A 23,292-nucleotide genomic window follows, 5' to 3' on the forward strand; every position below is an offset into this window, starting at 1 on the left:
CTTTCTGAAGCTGAAGTGGACGCAGCTGTGGTCCGTCCAGTGGAGTCCGGTGGCGTGGCTGAAGGCGATGTCCTTGCTGGATGAGAAGACAGGGTCGAGTGTGTGTCCGGCGCAGTGGAGAACCAGTGCATAGGAGCAGTGGAGCTGCAGTGCATAGGAGCAGTGGAGCCGCAGTGCATAGGAGCAGTGGAGCCGCAGTGCATAGGAGCAGTGAAGCTGTAGTGCATAGGAGCAGTGGAGTCTCAGTGCATAGGAGCAGTGGAGCTGCAGTGTATAGGAGCAGTGGAACCGCAGTGCATAGGAGCAGTGCAGCTGCAGTGCATAGGAGCAATGGAGCCGCAGCGCATAGGAGCAGTGCACCAGCAGTGCATAGGAGCAGTGGAGCTGCAGTGCATAGGAGCAGTGGAGCCGCAGTGCATAGGAGCAGTGCAGCCGCAGTGGATAGGAGCAGTGGAGCCGCAGTGCATAGGAGCAGTGAAGCTGCAGTGCAAAGGATCAGTGGAGCTGCAGTGCATAGGAGAAGTGGAGCCGTAGTGCATAGGAGCAGTGGAGCCGCAGTGCATAGGAGCAGTGGAGCAGCAGTGCATAGGAGCAGTGGAGCCGCAGTGCATAGGAGCAGTGGAGCAGCAGTGCACAGGAGCAGTGGAGGCACAAGGCATAGGAGCCACACCTTTCCTGGCTTCCCTTACAGCGCCCCTCACCGTCCCTGGCTTCCATTACAGCGCGCCCACACCCTCTCTGGCTTCCATTACAGCGCCCCACACCCTACCCGGCATCCATTACAGCACCCCCACACCCTCCCTGGCTTCCATTACAGCACCCCCACACCCTCCCTGGCTTCCATTACAGCAACCCCACACCCTCCCTGGCTTCCATTACAGTGCCCCCACACCCTCTCTGCCTTCCATTATAGCACCCCCACACCCTCCCTGGCTTCCATTACAGCGCCCACACCGTCCCTGGCTTCCATTACAGCGCCCCCACACCCTCCCCGGCTTCCATTACAGCGCCCCACACCGTCCCTGGCTTCCATTACAACACCCCCACACCCTCTCTGGCTTCCATTACAGCGCCCCCACACCCTCCCCAGCTTCCATTACAGCGCCCCACACCGTCCCTGGCTTCCATTACAGCACCCCCACACCCTCTCTGGCTTCCATTACAGCGCCCCCACACCCTCCCCAGCTTCCATTACAGCACCCCCACACCCTCCCCAGCTTCCATTACAGCGCCCCACAACGTCCCTGGCTTCCATTACAGCGCCCCACAACGTCCCTGGCTTCCATTACAGCGCCCCCACTCCCTCCCCGGCTTCCATTACAACGCCCCACACCGTCCCTGGCCTCCATTACAGCACCCGTACATCCTCTCTGGCTTCCATTACAGCGCCCCCACATCCTCCCTGGCTTCCATTACAGCGCCCCCACACTCTCCCTGGCTTCCATTACAGCGCCCCACACCCTCCCTGGCTTCCATTACAGCGCCCCCACACCCTCCCTGGCTTCCATTACAGCGCCCACACACCGTCCTTGGCATCCATTACAGCGCCCCCACACCCTCCCCGGCTTCCATTACAGCGCCCCCACACCCTCCCTGGCTTCAATTACAGCGCCCCACACCCTATCTGGCTTCCATTACAGCGCCCCACACCCACCCTGGCTTCCATTACAGAGCCCCACCCCCTCCCTGGCTTCCATTACAGCGCCCCCACACCCTCCCCGGCTTCCATTACAGCGCCCCCACACCCTCCCTACCTTCCATTACAGAGCCCCACACCCTCCCTGGCTTCCATTACAGCGCCCCCACACCCTCCCTGGCTTACATTACAGCGTCCACACAACCTCTCTAGCTTCCATTACAGCGCCCCCACACCCTCCCCGGGTTCCATTACAGCGCCCCCACACCATCCCTGGCAGCCATTACAGCGCCCCCACACCCTCCCCGGCTTCCATTACAGCGCCCCCACACCCTCCCTACCTTCCATTACAGAGCCAAACACCCTCCCTGGCTTCCATTACAGCGCCCCCACACCCTCCCTGCCTTCCATTACAGCGCCCCCACACCCTCCCTGGCTTCCATTACAGCGCCCCACACCCTCTATTTTAGAGATCAAGGTTTCTGCGGTGACAGGTGGCGGCTCTGCTAAGATCCAGGGCGGAGGCGACTGTACCCGTGGTCCCCTTCGCGGCAGCACAGGCGGTAATCCTGCAGAATCCGTGATACACCAAGTACAAGGAGGACACCCGATCCAAGCCAACATCTGTTTAGTGTCACCGGACCAAGCCCCACCACCCCCCAGAGGTTTGCCTAGCCTCACCACCCCCAAACCTCCCTCAGAGGTTAGCCTAGCCTCACCACCCCCAAACCTCCCTCAGAGGTTAGCCTAGCCTCACCACCCCCAAACCTCCCTCAGAGGTTAGCCTAGCCTCACCACCTCCAAACCTCCCTCAGAGGTTAGTCAAGCCTCACCACCCCCAAACCTCCCTCAGAGGTTAGTCAAGCCTCACCACCCCCAAACCTCCCCCAGAGGTTAGCCTAGCCTCACCACCCCCAAACCTCCCTCAGAGGTTAGCCTAGCCTCACCACCCCCAAACCTCCCTCAGAGGTTAGTCAAGCCTCACCACCCCAAACCTCCCTCAGAGGTTAGTCAAGCCTCACCACCCCCAAACCTCCCTCAGAGGTTAGTCAAGCCTCACCACCCCCAAACCTCCCCCAGAGGTTAGCCTAGCCTCACCACCCCCAAACCTCCCTCAGAGGTTAGCCTAGCCTCACCACCCCCAAACCTCCCCCAGAGGATAGCCTAGCCTCACCACCCCAAACCTCCCTCAGAGGTTAGCCTAGCTTCACCACCCCCAAACCTCCCCCAGAGGTTAGCCTAGCCTCACCACCCCAAACCTCCCTCAGAGGTTAGCCTAGCCTCACCACCCCCCAAACCTCCCCCAGAGGGTAGCCTAGCCTCACCACCCCCAAACCTCCCTCAGAGGTTAGCCTAGCCTCACCACCCCCCAAACCTCCCCCAGAGGTTAGCCTAGCCTCACCACCCCCAAACCTTCCTCAGAGGTTAGTCATGCCTCACCACCCCCAAACCTCCCTCAGAGGTTAGTCAAGCCTCACCACCCCCAAACCTCCCTCAGAGGTTAGTCAAGCCTCACCACCCCCAAACCTCCCCCAGAGGTTAGCCTAGCCTCACCACCCCCAAACCTCCCTCAGAGGTTAGCCTAGCCTCACCACCCCCAAACCTCCCTCAGGGGTTAGTCAAGCCTCACCACCCCCAAACCTCCCTCAAAGGTTAGTCAAGCCTCACCACCCCCAAACCTCCCTCAGAGGTTAGTCAAGCCTCACCACCCCCAAACCTCCCTCAGAGGTTAGCCTAGCCTCACCACCCCCAAACCTCCCTCAGAGGTTAGCCTAGCCTCACCACCCCCAAACCTCCCCCAGAGGTTAGCCTAGCCTCACCACCCCCAAACCCCCCTCAGAGGTTAGCCTAGCTTCACCACCCCCAAACCTCCCCCAGAGGTTAGCCTAGCCTCACCACCCCCAAACCTCCCTCAGAGGTTAGCCTAGCCTCACCACCCCCCAAACCTCCCCCAGAGGTTAGCCTAGCCTCACCACCCCCAAACCTCCCTCAGAGGTTAGCCTAGCCTCACCACCCCCCAAACCTCCCCCAGAGGTTAGCCTAGCCTCACCACCCCCAAACCTCCCTCAGAGGATAGTCAAGCCTCACCACCCCCCAAACCTCCCCCAGAGGTTAGTCAAGCCTCACCACCCCCAAACCTCCTTCAGAGGTTAGTCAAGCCTCACCACCCCCAAACCTCCCTCAGAGGTTAGTCAAGCCTCACCACCCCCAAACCTCCCCCAGAGGTTAGTCAAGCCTCACCACCCCCCAAACCTCCCTCAGAGGTTAGTCAAGCCTCACCACTCCCAAACCTCCCTCAGAGGTTAGTCAAGCCCCCCCGCAGATGTGGTGATGGTTAGAAATCGACGAGTAGAACTCACAGTTCCAATTCCCTTCAGAGGGAAAATTCAATGTATCCCAACTACAATATTTCAGAATTGGAGGGGAAAAAAATTAAAAATTAAAAATTAAAAATAAATGGACTGTCCCCCCCCCCCACTCACTCCTATAAGGGAGGGACGGAGGGGGAGGGTCATGCTATAGAAACACTAATGTCTCGGCCCCACCTTATAGTAAATATTTAGGGCCAGATGTACGACCCATTTTTGCATGCGCAAACGGAGTTGTGAACCCGTTAGAGCATGCACAAACATATGGGGCCATGTACATAGCCTCAATAGCCAGTCACAATTTTCTTGCGACTCGCTAAATAGATTTTGCGACTCGCTATTTGGAAGGGGCGTTCCCTTACGAAGAGCGAGGCTCAAAACAATGTACTACGGTTTTGCGATCGCAATTGCTGTCACAAAACACTCGCAATTACCACCTACTTCAAGTAGGTGGTTATGAATTTGCAATGGGGAAGGGTTCCCCAGGGGACCCCTTCCCCTATGCAAATGCATGCAAAATATTTTTTTACGGGCAGGCAGTGGTCCCAAGGACCTCTGTCTGCCATTACAAAATTTAACTAAAACGTTTCATTGTATTTTCTTTTTAAATGCAGGCCTCTTTTTTTATTAGAAAGCAGTCCCCGAGCTGGTGGTCTACTGACCCCAGCAGGCCACCATCCCTGGGAGGGCCTGCCATTCCCAGTGGGGCCGCAAATTGCGAGAGGCCAATTAATACTAATGTGCGACCCCATTGGGGGTCACAAAACAGTGTAAACACACTGTTGTACATTTCATTTAGCGCCTCGCAATTTTCGACTCGCAATGTGTCACAAATTGCGAGGCGCTAAATGAAAGGGTCGTACATCGGCCCATAGAAAGGAGTGGTGAAAAACGAGGGTGGGACCGGGAACAAAGAGAAGTACCCTAAGGGAAAAAAACACCAGAAGAAGATCACAATGGAGTCACAATCACATTAAAACAAGCATTTGCAATGCAAGAGGTCTCGCATTTGCGAGAGTTTAAGCTATAGGTATTGTAAATGACAATGCCTTTTATTTATCGGTTTTGATAATTAACACATAAATAAAGGCATTGTCATTTACAAAGCCAATAGCTGAAACTTTTGTAAATGCGAGACCTATTTTTTTTTTGCAGAGTTTTATATAGCGCAAACTTGACCTGAATCGGGTATCAAAGCACTTTACATAGCACCAGTTACGTTACATGAGGACACACATTCATTTTTGTTAGGCACAGGGAGATTAAGTGATTTGCCCAGAATCACCGGATGTTTTTAGCGTCATTACCGAGACTTGAACCCAGTTCCCCAGGTCAGAGGTCGAGAACCCTAGCCGTTAGGCCAGCTCCTTTCATCTCAAAGAAGGGGGCGCCATTGTCCCAGTCTGCTTGGAAAGTGAAAGCGTGCATGGCGCGCTGAATGTTGCAGGAAAGCACGTCGGGACTGCAGTAGGTGAAACTCATTAAAGAAAATAGTGCTTACAGATTGAATAAAACGCACCGCGTAACAACAGAAGTAAAAGGGCCAGTCCTCATGGGATGAACAAATGAAGACAAGGCGGCACAAAGGAGGGACTGACAAGCCTATTAACGAATCAGAAGCCAGCATTTACGAAGGACAATGGCACAAAACAATGAAAAAATATGGGCGGGGAGTGGGCGGAGCTTCCAGTCCATACTCGAATACCGCATGCCTCGTAGAGCAGCGCATGCGCTGTCCAGGCTCGACCGGAAAATGTTAGGCTGGGAACTCACTGCAAAAATGAATGCAAAACAGGCAAGAGTGAGGGCTACGTGGAGGAATATCCTACATCCACTCTTTCTATGAACGCCAAGCGGAAGCCCTAGGAAACGAAAGGTCTGCGTTTACCCTTCTGCCTGCCTAACGGACTTCTTTCTTTTCATTCCTGCTCTGAGACACACTCCATTCTTTCAAGTAGTGTTGCTGCGGTGCCCCTGCGTCTTATCTCCCTGGCTCGAGAACAGAAAAGGCATCTCTGAATCCAGGATTAGTAATGCATGCCTGCGAGCAAGCAGGCAGAGGTAGAACAGGCGCAGGAACTCATCAAATATATAATTCACTTCACAAAAAAATATGAATACCATTGGAGAAAAAGTACAATTGGCTTTGAATTACTGTAACATGAAAACATAGATTAAAATCACAAAGATGACTAAAACAAAAACAAAAAAGATAAAGACTAGAAAGACAAGCATTTGCAATGCAAGCGGTCTCGCCTTTGGGACCTTGTATGTATTTAGCTATGCAGCACATTCGCCTGGTGCTGAAACATCGACTGTTCTTTAACATGGAGGGAAAGTAAGCACCAAACTGCGTGACACGCCAGGGATGGGAACACATGGAGGGACATATTGCCTTTCAGCTGGAAATGGTATACTCCGAAGCTCTGTTTTTAATATAAAACAAGAGCGTTCGGTGGTCATATCACTGAAAATACAAGATTTGAATAACATACCATTGTCCACAGGTGCTGGTGGAAGACAATTTCTATGGACTGGAATCTAGAGAAGGCTAAAGTGATTCTGGTATTTTACTGACCTCTGCTGGTGGTTTTCTATCAAGACAGTTACTAGAGGCAGCTGAACAGAAGTAAAAGTCCCTAAGGGGAAGCAGACAAGTCCTAGGGCTGATCTCCAGAGCCCACAAAGTCCATGCACCTATAAGAACATACTAAAGTATGGACAAGAGGCGTGGAATGCTCGACCTGAACAGAGGTGAACATATCTCACCTCCCTAGAGGAACAGCCCTGCCCCCTGCCAGGCTCAAGTGCAAAGAGTGCAGTGAGGTCCACAAGCAAACCTGAATGCATTGCTTCTAAGCTCAATGTGTCCGGTGTGCTTGCGCCACTAGAAAGACGCAGCATTACATGACAGAGGTTGAAAAAAGACTTATAAGGAACATGCGCGTGTCAACAGACCGCGCGACTCTGGAACAACTTCAAACCTGCTCTTTCATTAGGACAATTCAGAAAACGTCTCCACCCCCAGTGACAAACATCTTCACACCCAGGACTGGATTCCTTCCCTGCAGCTGGCCTTGTGCTCTCTTCCCCATCTCTGGGTTATCCCCAATGTGCATTGCAAAGCCATTTTAATAAACTTATCAAACCAGTGGCACCTGTGATCTCCCAGCACTCGGCGGGGGCGGCAGCGGGCCCGATGGGGTCCAGTTGGACCTCTGTGAAGCCAGCATGGGTTCCTGGGTACCAGGCCCCAGGCCCGATGGGGTCCAGTTGGACCTCTGTGAAGCCGCATGGGTTCCTGGGTACCAGGCCCCAGGCCCGATGGGGTCCAGTTGGACCTCTGTGAAGCCACATGGATTCCTGGGTACCAGGCCCCAGGCCGGATTGGTGTCAGTACAACGCGTTGTGTTACAACGCATTCCGTTACAACGCAGATTTTACAACGCGGGATCCATTACAACGGATGTCATTACAATGCATGGCATTACATCGCAGATGCTATTACAACGCATGGCATTACATCGTAAGTATAGGTAAGTATACCTTTTTTTTAAAAAATTATTTAGTTTATTGTAATTAATTTTTTTTAAATAATTTAATTAAAAGACATTTAAAAATTGTCATTAATTTAATTTAATAAAATAATATCTATTTAATAAATGTAATTTTATTTAAAATTGTAATTAATTCAATTTAATAAAAAAATAATTAGTTTAATGTACATATTTTTTTATAATGAAATCAAATTAAATTAATAATAATATTTTATTTACTTTAATTAATTTAATTAAAAAATGTAATTAATGTAAAATAATTAATTTAATTTATTAAATATATTTCAATTAATTTTAAAATGGTAAATATAATTTAATTATCCCTAAACCCAAACCCTGCCCTAAAACCGAAAAACACCCCTGTACCCCAAAACCCGAACCCTACCCTAAAACCTAAAAACACCCCTGTACCCCAAAACCCAAAACACTGCCCTAAAACATAAAAACACCCCTGTACCCCAAAACCCAAACCCTGCCCTAAAACCTAAAAACACCCCTGTACCCCAAAACCCAAACCCTGCCCTAAAACCTAAAAACACCCCTGTACCCCAAAACCCAAACCCTACCCTGAAACCTAAAAACACCCCTGTACCCCAAAACCCAAACCCTGCCCTAAAACCTAAAAACACCCCTGTACCCCAAAACCCAAACCCTGCCCTAAAACCTAAAAACACCCCTGTACCTCAAAACCCAAACCCTGCCCTAAAACCTAAAAACACCCCTGTACCCCAAAACCCAAACCCTGCCCTAAAACCTAAAAACACCCCTGTACCCCAAAACCCAAACCCTGCCCTAAAACCTAAAAACACATCTGTACCCCAAAACCCAAACCCTGCCCTAAAACCTAAAAACACCCCTGTACCCCAAAACCCAAACCCTGCCCTAAAACCTAAAAACACCCCTGTACCCCAAAACCCAAACCCTGCCCTAAAACCTAAAAACACCCCTGTACCCCAAAACCCAAACCCTGCCCTAAAACCTAAAAACACCCCTGTACCCCAAAACCCAAACCCTGCCCTAAAACCTAAAAACACCCCTGTACCCCAAAACCCAAAACCCTGCCCTAAAACCTAAAAACACCCCTGTACCCCAAAACCCAAACCCTGCCCTAAAACCTAAAAACACCCCTGTACCCCAAAACCCAAACCCTGCCCTAAAACCTAAAAACACCCCTGTACCCCAAAACCATACTTATTTAAAAAATCACTTAAATTAATATATTTAATTTATAATATTTAAAAACAAAAATAAATATTTTTTTTAATAATTAATAATAATTAAATGAATTAAATAATAATAAATAAAATTTTAAAAAAATTAAATACTTACCAATACTTACGATGTAATAGTATGCGTTGTAATAGCATCTGCGATGTAAGGCCATGCATTGTAATGACATCCGATGTAATGGATCCCGCGTTGTAAAATCTGCGTTGTAACGGAATGCGACGTAAAAGTTGCGTTGTAAGTGTTACACACCCCCAGGCCCGATGGGGTCCAGTTGGACCTCTGTGAAGCCACATGGATTCCTGGGTACCAGGCTCCAGGCCCGATGGGGTCCAGTTGGACCTCTGTGAAGCCACATGGGTTCCTGGGTACCAGGCCCCAGGCCCGATGGGGTCCAGTTGGACCCCCGTGAAGCCACATGGATTCCTGGGTACCAGGACCCAGGCCCGATGGGGTCCAGTTGGACCTCTGTGAAGCCACATGGATTCCTGGGTACCAGGCCCCAGGCCCGATGGGGTCCAGTTGGACCTCTGTGAAGCCACATGGATTCCTGGGTACCAGGCCCCAGGCCCGATGGGGTCCAGTTGGACCTCTGTGAAGCCACATGGATTCCTGGGTACCAGGCCCCAGGCCCGATGGGGTCCAGTTGGACCTCTGTGAAGCCAGCATGGGTTCCTGGGTACCAGGGCCCAGGCCCGATGGGTCCAGTTGGACCTCTGTGAAGCCAGCATGGGTTCCTGGGTACCAGGCCCCAGGCCAGATGGGTCCAGTTGGACCGCTGTGAAGCCAGCATGGGTTCCTGGGTACCAGGCCCCAGGCCCGATGGGTCCAGTTGGACCTCTGTGAAGCCAGCATGGGTTCCTGGGTACCAGGCCCCAGGCCCGATGGGTCTAGTTGGACCTCTGAGAAGCCAGCATGGGTTCCTGGGTACCAGGCCCCAGGCCCGATGGGGTCCAGTTGGACCTCTGTGAAGCTGCATGGGTTCCTGGGTACCAGGCCCCAGGCCCGATGGGTCTAGTTGGACCTCTGAGAAGCCAGCATGGGTTCCTGGGTACCAGGCCCCAGGCCCGATGGGTCCAGTTGGACCTCTGTGAAGCCAGCATGGGTTCCTGGGTACCAGGCCCCAGGCCCGATGGGTCTAGTTGGACCTCTGAGAAGCCAGCATGGGTTCCTGGGTACCAGGCCCCAGGCCCGATGGGGTCCAGTTGGACCTCTGTGAAGCCACATGGATTCCTGGGTACCAGGCCCCAGGCCCGATGGGGTCCAGTTGGACCTCTGTGAAGCCAGCATGGGTTCCTGGGTACCAGGGCCCAGGCCCGATGGGTCCAGTTGGACCTCTGTGAAGCCAGCATGGGTTCCTGGGTACCAGGCCCCAGGCCCGATGGGTCCAGTTGGACCGCTGTGAAGCCAGCATGGGTTCCTGGGTACCAGGCCCCAGGCCCGATGGGTCCAGTTGGACCTCTGTGAAGCCAGCATGGGTTCCTGGGTACCAGGCCCCAGGCCCGATGGGTCTAGTTGGACCTCTGAGAAGCCAGCATGGGTTCCTGGGTACCAGGCCCCAGGCCCGATGGGTCCAGTTGGACCTCTGTGAAGCCAGCATGGGTTCCTGGGTACCAGGCCCCAGGCCCGATGGGTCTAGTTGGACCTCTGTGAAGCCAGCATGGGTTCCTGGGTACCAGGCCCCAGGCCCGATGGGGTCCAGTTGGACCTCTGTGAAGCTGCATGGATTCCTGGGTACCAGGCCTCACTATCACACTGAACATGGCCTGGAGCAGCGAGATATCCTCTTCCTGGCTTACAGCCAGAATAACCGGTCCATAAAAAAGGAAATAAACAAGATCCTTCTTGCTAAAGGCTTATCATGGCGTTACAGAAGCACTTTTTTGCAATATATATTGTATTTTACCATGCTCATTACCGCGATTGATGCTAACTTGTATTTTTTTGCCACTCTCTGGTTATTTTTTTAATACTCGAATCAAGATTGACTTAACTGATTAAGTTGGCAATCAGGAAGAAACAATAGTTGATATAAAGTTGGCTGCAGTTCAGCGAGCCTCTGGCTCTGGTGAGGCTGCATCGAGAGTGTCAGGCCCTCCCCTCACATCGACCATCAGTGAAGGGCGTCAGCCAGGGCCAGGCCCTCCCCTCACATCACCCATCGGTGAAGAGTGGCAGCCAAGGTCAGGCCGTGCCCTCACATCGGCCATCGGTGAAGGGTGGCAGCCAAGGTCAGGCCGTGCCCTCACATCGGCCATCGGTGAAGGGGGCAGCCAAGGTCAGGCCCTCCCCTCACATCACCCATCGGTGAAGGGGGCAGCCAAAGTCAGGTCATCCCCTCCCATCGACCATCGGTGAAGGGCGGCAGCCAAGGTCAGGGGCCCTCACATCACCCATCGGTGAAGGGCGGCAGCGAAGGTCAGGCCCTCCCCTCACATCGACCATCGGTGAAGGGTGGCAGCCAAGGCCAGGCCGTGCCCTCACATCGACCATCGGTGAAGGGTGGCAGCCAAAGTCAGGCCCTCCCCTCACATCGACCATCGGTGAAGGGTGGCAGCCAAAGTCAGGCCGTCCCCTCACATCGACCATCGGTGAAGGGCGGCAGCCAAAGTCAGGCCGTCCCCTCACATCGACCATCGGTGAAGGGCGGCAGCCAAAGTCAGGCCCTCCCCTCGCATCACCCATCAGTGAAGGGTGCCAGCCAAGGTCAGGCCCTCCCCTCACATCACCCATCGGTGAAGGGCGGCAGCCAAGGTCAGGCCGTCCCCTCACATCACCCATCAGTGAAGGGTGGCAGCCAAAGTCAGGCCGTCCCCTCACATCGACCATCGGTGAAGGGCGGCAGCCAAAGTCAGGCCGTCCCCTCACATCGACCATCGGTGAAGGGTGGCAGCCAAAGTCAGGCCCTCCCCTCACATCGACCATCGGTGAAGGGCGGCAGCCAAGGCCAGGCCCTCCCCTCGCATCACCCATCAGTGAAGGATGCCAGCCAAGGTCAGGCCCTCCCCTCACATGACCCATCGGTGAAGGGCGGCAGCCAAGGTCAGGCCGTCCCCTCACAGCACCCATCAGTGAAGGGTGCCAGCCAAGGTCAGGCCCTCCCCTCACATCACCCATCGGTGAAGGGCGGCAGCCAAGGCCAGGCCATGCCCTCACATCGACCATCAGTGAAGGGTGGCAGCCAAGGCCAGGCCCTCCCCTCACAACACCCATCGGTGAAGGGGGCAGCCAAGGTCAGGCCGTCACCTCACAACGACATCGGTGAAGGGGGCGGCCAATGTCAGGCCCTCCCCTCACATCACCCATCGGTGAAGGGGGCAGCCAAGGTCAGGCCCTCCCCTCACATCGACCATCGGTGAAGGGGGCAGCCAATGTCAGGCCCTCCCCTCACATCACCCATCGGTGAAGGGGGCAGCCAAGGGCAGGCCCTCCCCTCACATCGACCATCGGTGAAGGGGGCAGCCAATGTCAGGCCCTCCCCTCACATCACCCATCGGTGAAGGGGGCAGCCAATGTCAGGCCCTCCCCTCACATCACCCATCGGTGATGGGTGGCAGCCAAGGCCAGGGGCCCTCCCCTCACATCGACCATTGGTGAAGGGCGGCAGCCAAGGTCAGGCCGTGCCCTCACATTGACCATCGGTGAAGGGTGGCAGCCAAGGCCAGGCCCTCCCCTCACAACACCCATCGGTGAAGGGGGCAGCCAAGGTCAGGCCCTCCCCTCACATCACCCATCGGTGAAGGGTGGCAGCCAAGGGCAGGCCATCACCTCACATCACCCATCGGTGAAGGGGGCAGCCAAGGGCAGGGGCCCTCCCCTTCCATCGACCATCGGTGAAGGGCAGCAGCCAAGGTCAGGGGCCCTCCCCTCCCATCGACCATCGGTGAAGGGTGGCAGCCAAGGCCAGGCCATCACCTCACATCGACCATCGGTGAAGGGCAGCAGCCAAGGTCAGGGGCCCTCCCCTCCCATCGACCATCGGTGAAGGGGGCAGCCAAGGTCAGGCCGTGCCCTCACATCGACCATCGGTGAAGGGCAGCAGCCAAGGTCAGGGGCCCTCCCCTCCCATCGACCATCGGTGAAGGGTGGCAGCCAAGGTCAGGCCGTGCCCTCACATCGACCATCGGTGAAGGGGGCAGCCAAAGTCAGGGGTCACTTCATTCCGTTTTAAGGTCCCAGAGCTGTGTTACTCAACGTTGTACTGGAGCAGAACGAGATTTGCACCAATGTGAGGTCGAAACAGTGTATTTTAAAACAAAAGCAGATCTGATATTCCAAGACACCAGAACGCACTGTGATGTAATAGGATTCAATCTCACATCTCTGCTCTGTCTTCGGCTGACAGGGCTAAGTAACTTGCATACTTTGCCATTACATTTAAAACAAGCATTGAAAATGCAATGGGTTTCGCCTTTTATTAAGTTAAAGCCATTTGCGTTGCTATACAATAGCATTAGCCAAGCAAATGGCTTCAACTTCATCAAAGGCGAGACCTATTGCATTGTCAATGCTTGTTTACCCCAGTGTCGGTCTCCCTCTACAATACTGTTTTAGATTGCTAAATGAACTCCAAGAATCAGCCCTGTGCATACAAACTCCCCCGGAAGAGCCTAATGGCAAGTAATACCACCTCCTGGAGCCGCACAGTGAGGGCCTAAAAACAGCATTTAAAATATCTCCAACAAAATGTCCCTGATGCTCGAGGGGTTCAGAAGGAGGTTTGTTTCTGCAGCAAACACAGAAAGAAGCCAGGTCTCCTCATCGCACAAACTGAGACAAAAGTTTCAGGAAGTTCTGCGCGCCCTGTGATCTTGTACAATTATAGGAGGAAACGAACCTACCAGTGCCAGGGGCTGCTTGTGTCCAGCAGAGGCAGATCTGATGCCAGGAGAGGCTGCTGGTCCCAGAACGGCTGACCCAGGGGAGGCTGGCACCGCCGGTGACCCTGGCAGACCCCAGGGGAGGCTGGCACTGCCGGTGACCCTGGCAGACCCCAGGGGAGGCTGGCACCACCTTGACCCTGGCATCCAGGGCTGCAGATCTGAGCCCAGCAGAGGCCGGCACCGCCCATGAGGAAGCGGTGATGGAGCCTCTGTTTCCTGAGCCCGGCAGCGGGTGGGAGGAGCCTGTCAAGGCAGCCTGGGGGTGGTGAGGGGGGGGGGGGGGGCTCTACAGGAAGATGCAGCCTCGAGGCTGCGAACAAAAGATTGAAGTGAAAGTTTAAAACAGAATAAAGTGCAGCTGCAGTGTCCCCCGAGCCCTGCTCAGGTCAGGTCTGTCAGGAGGGTTTGTTGTTCTGGCCTCGAGGCGGCGCCAGGCTGAGGCTCGGCCTCAAGACAGGAAGGAAATGAGGGGAGGACTGGGGGGCAGTTTTGATACTGGGAGGAGGGAACATACGAGGCTCATAGAGTTAAAGAGACTGAGGGGAGAAATGAACATTGTAAGGAAGCCCAGCTCAGATCTGCCAACAACAGATCAGACACAGCACCTCACACACTCACTGTGACCGATGGACAGAGCAGAACAATCCACAACAGTTGTGTTGTGCCCAGCTCTCTGTCGGCATGTAACCCTCACGTAAAAAACCTAGAGGAAATGCCAGTCAGTTCAAGCAGAAACAACAGTTGATGGACAGAATGCAGAACAATGTCATACATTTACCCCAGTACAGAGATCTTGGCCTAAATCCATCGTTTTTTTGCTCATCATGCCATTCCAGTTTGAACCCAGCGATATGCAAATCAGTCTGACCCTGTGCCTCATGGGAACAGTCCAGCCCGAACTGCCAGGCCAGGTCCTCCCTGGACTGAAAACAAGCTTCCTGGGACCATGCCATTTGTACAGTAAACAGAATTGTGGAACCTGCACTGTTGCGTTGTCACTTCTGCACAAGCTGCACTATTGCCTCGTGTCACCTCTGCACACGCTGCACTATTGCCTCGTGTCACCTCTGCACATGCTGCACTATTGCCTCGTGTCACCTCTGCACAAACTTTACTATTGCCTCATGTCACCTCTGCACAAGCTGCACTATTGCCTCATGTCACCTCTGCACACGCTGCACTATTGCCTCGTGTCACCTCTGCACAAACTGCACTATTGCCTCGTGTCACCTCTGCACAAGCTGCACTATTGCCTCGTGTCACCTCTGCACAAACTGCACTATTGCCTCGTGTCACCTCTGCACAAGCTGCACTATTGCCTCGTGTCACCTCTGCACAAACTTTACTATTGCCTCATGTCACCTCTGCGCAAGCTGCACTATTGCCTCATGTCACCTCTGGACATACTGCACTATGGCCTCGTGTCACCTCTGCACAAACTGCACTATTGCCTCGTGTCACCTCTGCACAAACTTTACTATTGCCTCATGTCACCTCTGCACAAGCTGCACTATTGCCTCATGTCACCTCTGGACATACTGCACTATGGCCTCGTGTCACCTCTGCACAAACTGCACTATTGCCTCGTGTCACCTCTGCACAAGCTGCACTATTGCCTCGTGTCACCTCTGCACAAACTTTACTATTGCCTCATGCCACCTCTGCACAAGCTGCACTATTGCCTCATGTCACCTCTGCACAAGCTGCACTATTGCCTCATGCCACCTCTGCACAAGCTGCACTATTGCCTCGTGCCACCTCTGCACAAGCTGCACAATTGCCTCATGCCACCTCTGCACAAGCTGCACTATTGCCTCATGTCACCTCTGCACAAGCTGCACTATTGCCTCGTGCCACCTCTGCACAAGCTGCACAATTGCCTCATGCCACCTCTGCACAAGCTGCACTATTGTCTCAAGTCACATCTGCACAAGCTGCACTATTGCCTCGTGCCACCTCTGCACAAGCTGCACTATTGCCTCATGTCACCTCTGCACAGGCTGCGGAGTGACTCACAATTTCAGTCAAATGTGGGTAGAAAGAGGGTTGTTAACATCAGCTGGAAAACGGATAAAGAAATGGTGAATATATAAAGCGCCTCATGTCAGCTCTGCTGTTGCCATCCCAGGTGGCAGTGAAGTGTACCGCTCACACCAAATGGAATGATTATGCATCATTAGGAAATAACGTATACGGGGAACCAAAGTGCCGCACTCTAAGATGGCCGCCTAACCAAAGTGCTGCACTCTAAGATGGTAAGCTAACCAAAGTGCTGCACTCTAAGATGGCCGCCTAACTAAAGTGCCGCACTCTAAGATGGCCGCCTAACCAAAGTGCCGCACTCTAAGATGGCCTCCTAACCAAAGTGCTGCACTCTAAGATGGCCACCTAACCAAAGTGCTGCATTCTAAGATGGTCGCCTAGCCAAAGTGCTGCACTCTAAGATGGCCGCCTAGCCAAAGTGCCACACTCTAAGATGGCTGACTAACCAAAGTGCCACACTCTAAGATGGCTGCCTAGCCAAAGTGCCACACTCTAAGATGGCCGCCTAACCAAAGTGCCGCACTCTCAGATGGCCGACTAACCAAAGTGCCGCACTCTAAGATGGCCGCCTAACCAAAGTGCTGCACTCTAAGATGGCCGACTAACCAAAGTGCTGCACTCTAAGATGGCCGACTAACCAAAGAGCTGCACTCTAAGATGGCCGCCTAACACAAATGCTGCACTCTAAGATGGTTGCTTAACCAAAGTGCTGCACTTTAAGATGGCCGACTAACCAGCGAGCTCTCCTTTCCTGAATTCAAAAGCTGCTAAAACCATGCCCGCAATTGACCCCCTTACCAGAGTTGGTACATGGTAGGTGCAATTGGCATCTTTTCCAACACCTGAAGAAAACTGAAGTTTCATTTAAGAATTGGGAGTGATAAATGATGGGTTGTTTAGCGGGCCGCGGAAGAGGAAGCCTGCAGGCATGAAAGGGCCACACCCTTTGAACAGTGGCGTAGGGGAGGAGACGGCCCCCTGGAGCCACATGCAGCAACAGTGAGAGTGGCGGCAGTCAGTGAGGTGTGGACTTCGTGCGGACCCTCGCTTCATCAACAAAGTAACAGAGCTGTGCAGAGATGGACACAGTATGTAGTTAGTTGCAGCCGGCTGGGGCCAGGGGCCATTGCTACGTGGGCGGCCATGATCAGGAGTCAAGCACGAACAGTGGGGGCGCTGTCAGCTTGATGGAGCCCTGTGAAGCCACTGAGAGGGACCGCGGTTGGTCGTGAGCATGGCAGGCCTGCAACTCTCACTTCATCTGTAACGTATCTGCGCCATGCCAGGGGTAAAGGGGCGGAGGTCGGTGGTGGCCTGTCGGAGCTTGGAACCCCTGCAGAGCGGGTGACCAAGTCGCGAGTAAACCATGACGCGAAAAGACTTGGCCCGGGCCCAGCAGCAGATGGACCGCGGGGAGCTGCTGGGTGGGGCCTCATTGCTGGCTAGTTTACAGAAGTATGGGGGTGCCACAGATGGTGTTCTGTAGTCCGGGGAGCTGCTCTGCCCAGGCACTTGGGTCTCTGAGGAGTGGGACCTACCGCTGGGCTCTGAGGAGCGTATATTGCTGGTCAAGTGGAAAGGGTATGAGACTGGACTTAGCAAGAACTATACCACAGTAAACATGGGGGCAGATTTACAATAACTGGCGCATCTCTGCATATCAGCAGGGATGTGCCACTTATTGTGCGTCACGGCAGACACCTCTTGCACCACCATGGAGGCGCCGCATTTACAATGCAGCGCACCATGGGCAAGAATAGACAGATGCGTGATGCATCTGCTGCCATAAAGATGACGCATTGCTGGAGTAGCGTTGCAAGCGCGACGAGCTCCAGCAACGCTCGGGGTGCCCCTATGCATAACATGCTGCGTCAATCCTTACGCCTGCTTTAAGCAGGCGCAGGGTTTTGACGCAGCATGGCCTTAAAAGTGACTGAGTGAAATCTTGTAGATTACACTCAGCCACTTGTAGGAGGCGTTCCTGCGCCGGAACGACCCCCCCACGCCGTAACGCCCACATGTGGCGCAGGGCTTCACAACGTGATGCATCTCCCAGATGCGTCACGTTGTAAATACCCTGCAGCATGGCGCTGGCTTTGCGCCGTTGCTGCGTCACAAAAGTGACGCAACGGCGGCACAAATGTGGCGTACGGGGGCTTATAAATCTGCCCCATGGTTTGAAGGTTACTATTGGGTACTACAATGAGGTAAGATGGCTGCTGATTGGAAGACGGGTCGCTGATCCAATGGACCCTTGTTCCCATCGCTGACTGTCTGCCCCAACAACAACATGGTAGACCGGTGTCGCTTTGGTAGTATCTGTTACAATTGGCCTCAGCCCTACTGGTGTAAATGTGTCCTTCCACCACAGTGGGGGGGATGTACCACTGTGCAACAGATTAAAGATGAATAAAGCAGACCCAAGACAAGTGAAAGATGGAGCAGGTCAACCGGAGGAACAGCAGCAATTACTGCTTGAAGCCCATGTCTCTGAAGTGGCTGGTTTCCTTAAAGAAATGATTGAGAGCTTGTCACTGTCAACTCGAAAACTGGTCATCGCGTGCTCAGAATGGATCGCTGCAGGAGGAGACTGGATGAACACGATTCTAAACTAACTGATGTCAGATGTTGAGGCTTTTATTCACAACTCTGCCACACGACTGGTCGCCCTCACAAAGAACTCAAAATAGTGAAAGTAAAGAATGACAACCTTGTAGGATCCTCGCGCCGAATGATGGGTTTGGATCAATCGGCCCCAGGGGCGTCTTTCTAGAGAAAATGCTGGTCACTTTGGTTGGGAAAGAGGCTATCTCTGGAGTTTTGATTGTTCAGGGGGCTCACAGACCCCGGCTCATAGGCCCCGGCTGGGACAGAGCCCCAGTCCGATCGGAGGCTGTTTACTCGATTACAGGGATAGCGACATATTACATCTTAATAAGGCGTAATCAACCTCCGGTACTGTGGTTCTCCAGTGGGGTTCTTTCTGACCACTGGTGAATGAGACAGGAGATCGGTATTGGAAGTTAAAAAGCAGCTCCAGAAACGAGCAATCAAATACTCAATGATCTTTCCGGCAAAACTGAGGGTGGAACCTGTAGGAAGGTGGATACCTGACTATGGTTACCCGCAAATTTTTGCCTGGTGTTTTGCTGGGTTTCCGACTTAGTTGGCCTGGGACCCTGCCAATCAGGACCCCAGGCCTACTGCTCTCTCTGTAAAATGGATTCCATGTACCCTAGGTGCATTAACCAATTGGTACTGGGCCACCTTATCAGACCCTGTAACTCAAGACCTGCACTGCGAGCGCTGATTACATAGCGTCTTTTTTAAAAACGTAGCGATTTGCTGCTAATTTTAATTGTACAGTGTACTTCTTGTGTAAAAATTTTAAACTGTGCCTCACCTGTAGGCGGACGTAATTCAGCCTGGGATTTCACTCTTTAAAACTCCCGCCCCGGTCCGCCGCGTCCATCTTGGGCGTTTGAAGCGGAGGGTGGAGGAGGAGCCCAGCACTTCCGGGCTCAGGGCTGCAAGGTCAGCGCTCTAGCTGCCCCTACCTCTCCTATAAAATGTGCGTAGGACCGCGACCGCGCAGCGGACGCGTGCAGCGGGCATGCCGGAAGCGCGCCGAAGTCGAGCCAAAGTCAAGCCCGTCTGCGCCCGTCCGCGACCGGACGGGGCGCGGGGCCAGGAATCCTAGTCTTCCAAAATCCCCCAAGATAAGGTATGGTAGACAAGAGCTGTTGGATCTCTGTCCCACTGTCACCCTACCCTGTAAACATACTATGGAGGCGCTAACGCTGCATGTCTGCCCTTTGTGCCCTTTCACGCCTGATGAAGTACCGACTAAGGTGCCCTCTAAAAGGCAGATTAAGGCAGGATTGATAAATTGCAGATCTCTTGGCAAACACAGTACTCAAATATATCACCTACTTGAGGATGAGGGATTTGATATTTTGTTTTTCACTGAGACCTGGCTAGGAGAACTCTCAGACCCTGACATCATAGAGGCCATGCCTCCTGGTTACTCCCTCTCCAGATTGGACAGAAAGGAGGGCAGGGGTGGAGGTATAGCAATTGCGATTAAAGCTCCCATGGAATGTTCCCTATCTCCCCTTACGATCGATCATAGTGAAGCAGGTTCTTTCACTATCATCATAGGACCTCAACACTCCCTCTCGGGCATTCTTGTGTACAGACCCCCAGGTAGGCTATATGATTTCACTACTAGCCTGACAGAAGCCACAGCACACCTAGCAATAAGAAAAAGTAGATTTTTGGTGCTTGGTGACATGAATGTTCACTTTGATGATCTCCTTGACAAAGATGCTAAGGACATCAGGTTAGAACTACACTCCCTACAACTAGACCTTATAAATCATGACCCCACTCACAGACTTGGTCATCTCCTGGACCCTATCTTCGGGAACTGGACCGGAGTGCAAGCTATATCTCCGATACCGGTACCCTGGTCTGATCACTCCCTAATTCCGTTTCACATTCAGTCATCCGAGCCTGATCCTAAAAAAGATTGTGATCACCGTTACCAGTGTCGGAAATGGAAACATTTCTCCCAGGACACTTTTAATGAAATGCTCGAAACAGGAGGACCTCCAGGAGGCACAGACTGTGAGACAGCCTATAGTTGTCTACAGAACCGTATTTTAACGGCCCTAAATAACACTGCGCCTATCCGAAATATGAAAAACTCGAAAAATTCGAGGAAATCCACCCCCTGGTATACTCCTGAACTCCAGGCTGCAAAATCCGCCTGTAAAAAATTAGAACGAGAATGGCGCATCAACTTCTGCCCGGCTATTAAAACACAATATAAAAAAGCGCAAAAGGACTATAATAAAAAAATACGCACTACCAAAGCTTTGCATTACAAAAATCGCATAGGGGAAGCAGAGAACTCCTCTAAAGAGCTCTTCAAAATCTTTAAGGAGATCTCTGTGCTCACAACTGACAATACGTCCCACACTGACTCTGTGGAAACCAGCAATAAAATTGCCAAATACTTCTCTGGGAAAATTACCCACATCTATGCCAACTTTTCTGGAAACCTGACATCTGGTCATGATTTTACGGAAAGTGAAGGAGCTAGTCTTACAGAGTCATGCCTACAGTGCTTTTCGGTCCCCCCTCCTGAAATGCTTGAAAGCGTCTGTAAAAGCATCAAGTCGGGCTCCCCCCGTGACCCGGCCCCTCCGAAGGTACTAGGAGCAAGTCTAAAAGTATTGGAACCTTACTTCAGGCACGTCATCCAAGTCTCCTTTTCCTCAGCCTGCCTTCCGGAGGATTGGAAGAAAGCAATAGTACTACCAATCAAAAAGAAACCTAATGTAAGCCAGGATACCCTGGAAAACTTACGTCCCATCTCTCTCTTGCCTTACCTAGCGAAAGTGGCCGAAAAAATAGCCAATAAACAACTTATGGCTCACTTAGAATCTAACAACTCCCTGCATAGCTCCCAATCTGGTTTTAGGACGAGCTATTCCACAGAAACAGCTCTCCTGAGAGCGACTGAAACTCTTCGGGCAGGAGCTGACGAGGGTCACACAATGGCACTTATTATGCTGGACCTCAGTGCTGCGTTTGACACTGTAGCACACTCCATCTTGCTACAGTGTCTAAACAAAGCTGGGGTCACCAAAGCGGCACTAGGATGGCTGAAAGCTTTCCTCACAGGCCGCTGCTTCCAGGTGCAGAGAGGTGCTTTCCTCTCAGACAGCATTGCTTTAGAACAGGGGGTGCCTCAGGGCTCTGCCCTGAGCTCCACCTTGTTCAACCTCTATATGGCCCCGCTGGCAGAGGTGGTTCAATCATATGGCATAGAATTAGTATCCTACGCCGACGATACCCAACTGCTCATTTCCCTATCCCAGGCTCCCACCTTAGCAGCCGCCAACTTCAAAACCTGCATGCAGGAGCTTGCAGGCTGGATGAACCAACACTGCCTGAAGCTCAATGGCTCTAAAACAGAGGTTCTTGTGATAGGAGGAAATGATGCTAGTTGGACTCAGGAATGGTGGCCACCCTGTCTTGGTCCCTTACCTACCCCTTGCAAGGAAGCAAAGAACTTGGGTGTCTGGATGGATCCCAAACTCTCCTTTGATGGCCATGTCCATAAAGTTGTAGGGAAATGCTTTGGGGTTCTGAAGACCCTAAACCGTACTTTGGACCTTCTTCCTCTTGAGGCCAGACGCACCATGACCCAAGCATTAGTCACCTCCCGTATTGATTACGGCAACGTGCTACTTTTAAGGACAACGGAAAAGAACATCAGAAGACTGCAGGTTCTCCAAAACACGTCTGCACGCCTAGTCCTCAGGCTACCCAAAAGAGCAGCCTCAAAACCTACATTGGCCGCTCTCCACTGGCTTCCTATAAAAAAGAGTTTCCTATTCAAAGCGCTCTTAATATGCTATAGAATAACCTCACAAAAAGCCCCTGAATACCTGAAGGATCTAGCCATCCCCTACGAGCCCAATAGAGCACTTCGCTCTAGGGGAACTGGTCTACTTAAAATCCCCCGAATAAAAAAAGCCAGAATGGGAGGCCGCTCCTTTCGAGTGATGGCAGCCAACAAATGGAATTCTCTCCCAATCAACATCAGACTAGCAGAGACTGAATCCATATTTAGGAAACTTCTAAAGACCCACCTGTATACCCTGTAGTTCCCTCCCACTTCTCCTGCTGCTCTCTCCACAGCGCGGGGACACGCCGGGACGGCGTCACCAGGCGCTTTACAAACCCCTTTATTATTATTATTATTATAGGTGTACCCAGGGCCTACCAGGGGCTGCAGCATGTATTATGCCACCCCTGGATGGCCATCTAAATCTGACACAACTGGCTGCACGGCAGCGTGGGCAAGGTGGTGTAATCACCCTTTGCTTTAGATATAGTATACCTATATCTAACCCTAAAATGGACACACAGATTCCTATCAGTCACTCCTATGGCAGGCCTTGGCAATCCTGAAGGCAGAGTGCTTGGAATCGTGTGAGATGGTGCTCTGGCATGAGCTGAGCCCGTTTGCAGCTTGCGGAACCAAGTCCTAATAGCTGTTCCATGATAGCGCGTACCATATACTCTTAAGTGCATTATAATCCTCGCGGTTATATGCTATCTCTGGTATCGCTTTATCAAAACATGTCGAGTAAGGTGTCATACTTGCTGTTTCCCTCTGAGGCGGAAGCCGGAGGTCTATTGTGCTCTCTTGCACCTTGTTACCTTAAAAACGATTGATTGACTAATTGTTTTAAAAATTGTATTATATTTTATCTAGAGCGCTTTTAAAACATCCCTGACACCCCTACAGCGAGATTACCTCGCTGAGGCACAAACACCCCCTTTCCACAGCCTCGCTCCACTGAGGCGCAGGGAACCTTTCAACACCACTTTGGCAGCCATCTTAGATTGGGCAGGCTCGCCGGAGAGCTCGACGCCCCTCCCACCCTCCTCCTGCCCCGCTCAAAGTATGTATAAAATCAACAACAGCGCCATACCCCCTGTGTCAATGGATACCGAAAGGACTACTTACTCCTCTGGAGAAATACGTAAGTTGAATC

General features: G+C 52.6%; 1 protein-coding gene across 1 annotated transcript in view; it reads right to left on the reverse strand.

The window, feature by feature from the left end:
* Window positions 1–13,839, reverse strand: part of LOC147725795 (uncharacterized) — a 121,474-nt gene extending 107,635 nt beyond the window's left edge. The window contains exon 1 of the mRNA XM_086959942.1: window positions 13,631–13,839. The gene's annotated coding sequence lies outside the window, so the exon portion shown is untranslated. The remainder of the gene's footprint in view (window positions 1–13,630) is intronic.
* Window positions 13,840–23,292: the final 9,453 nt, after the last annotated feature.

This window comes from Lissotriton vulgaris, chromosome 3_1 (genome assembly GCF_964263255.1).
Source record: "Lissotriton vulgaris chromosome 3_1, aLisVul1.2, whole genome shotgun sequence".
Lineage (NCBI taxonomy): Eukaryota > Metazoa > Chordata > Amphibia > Caudata > Salamandridae > Lissotriton > Lissotriton vulgaris.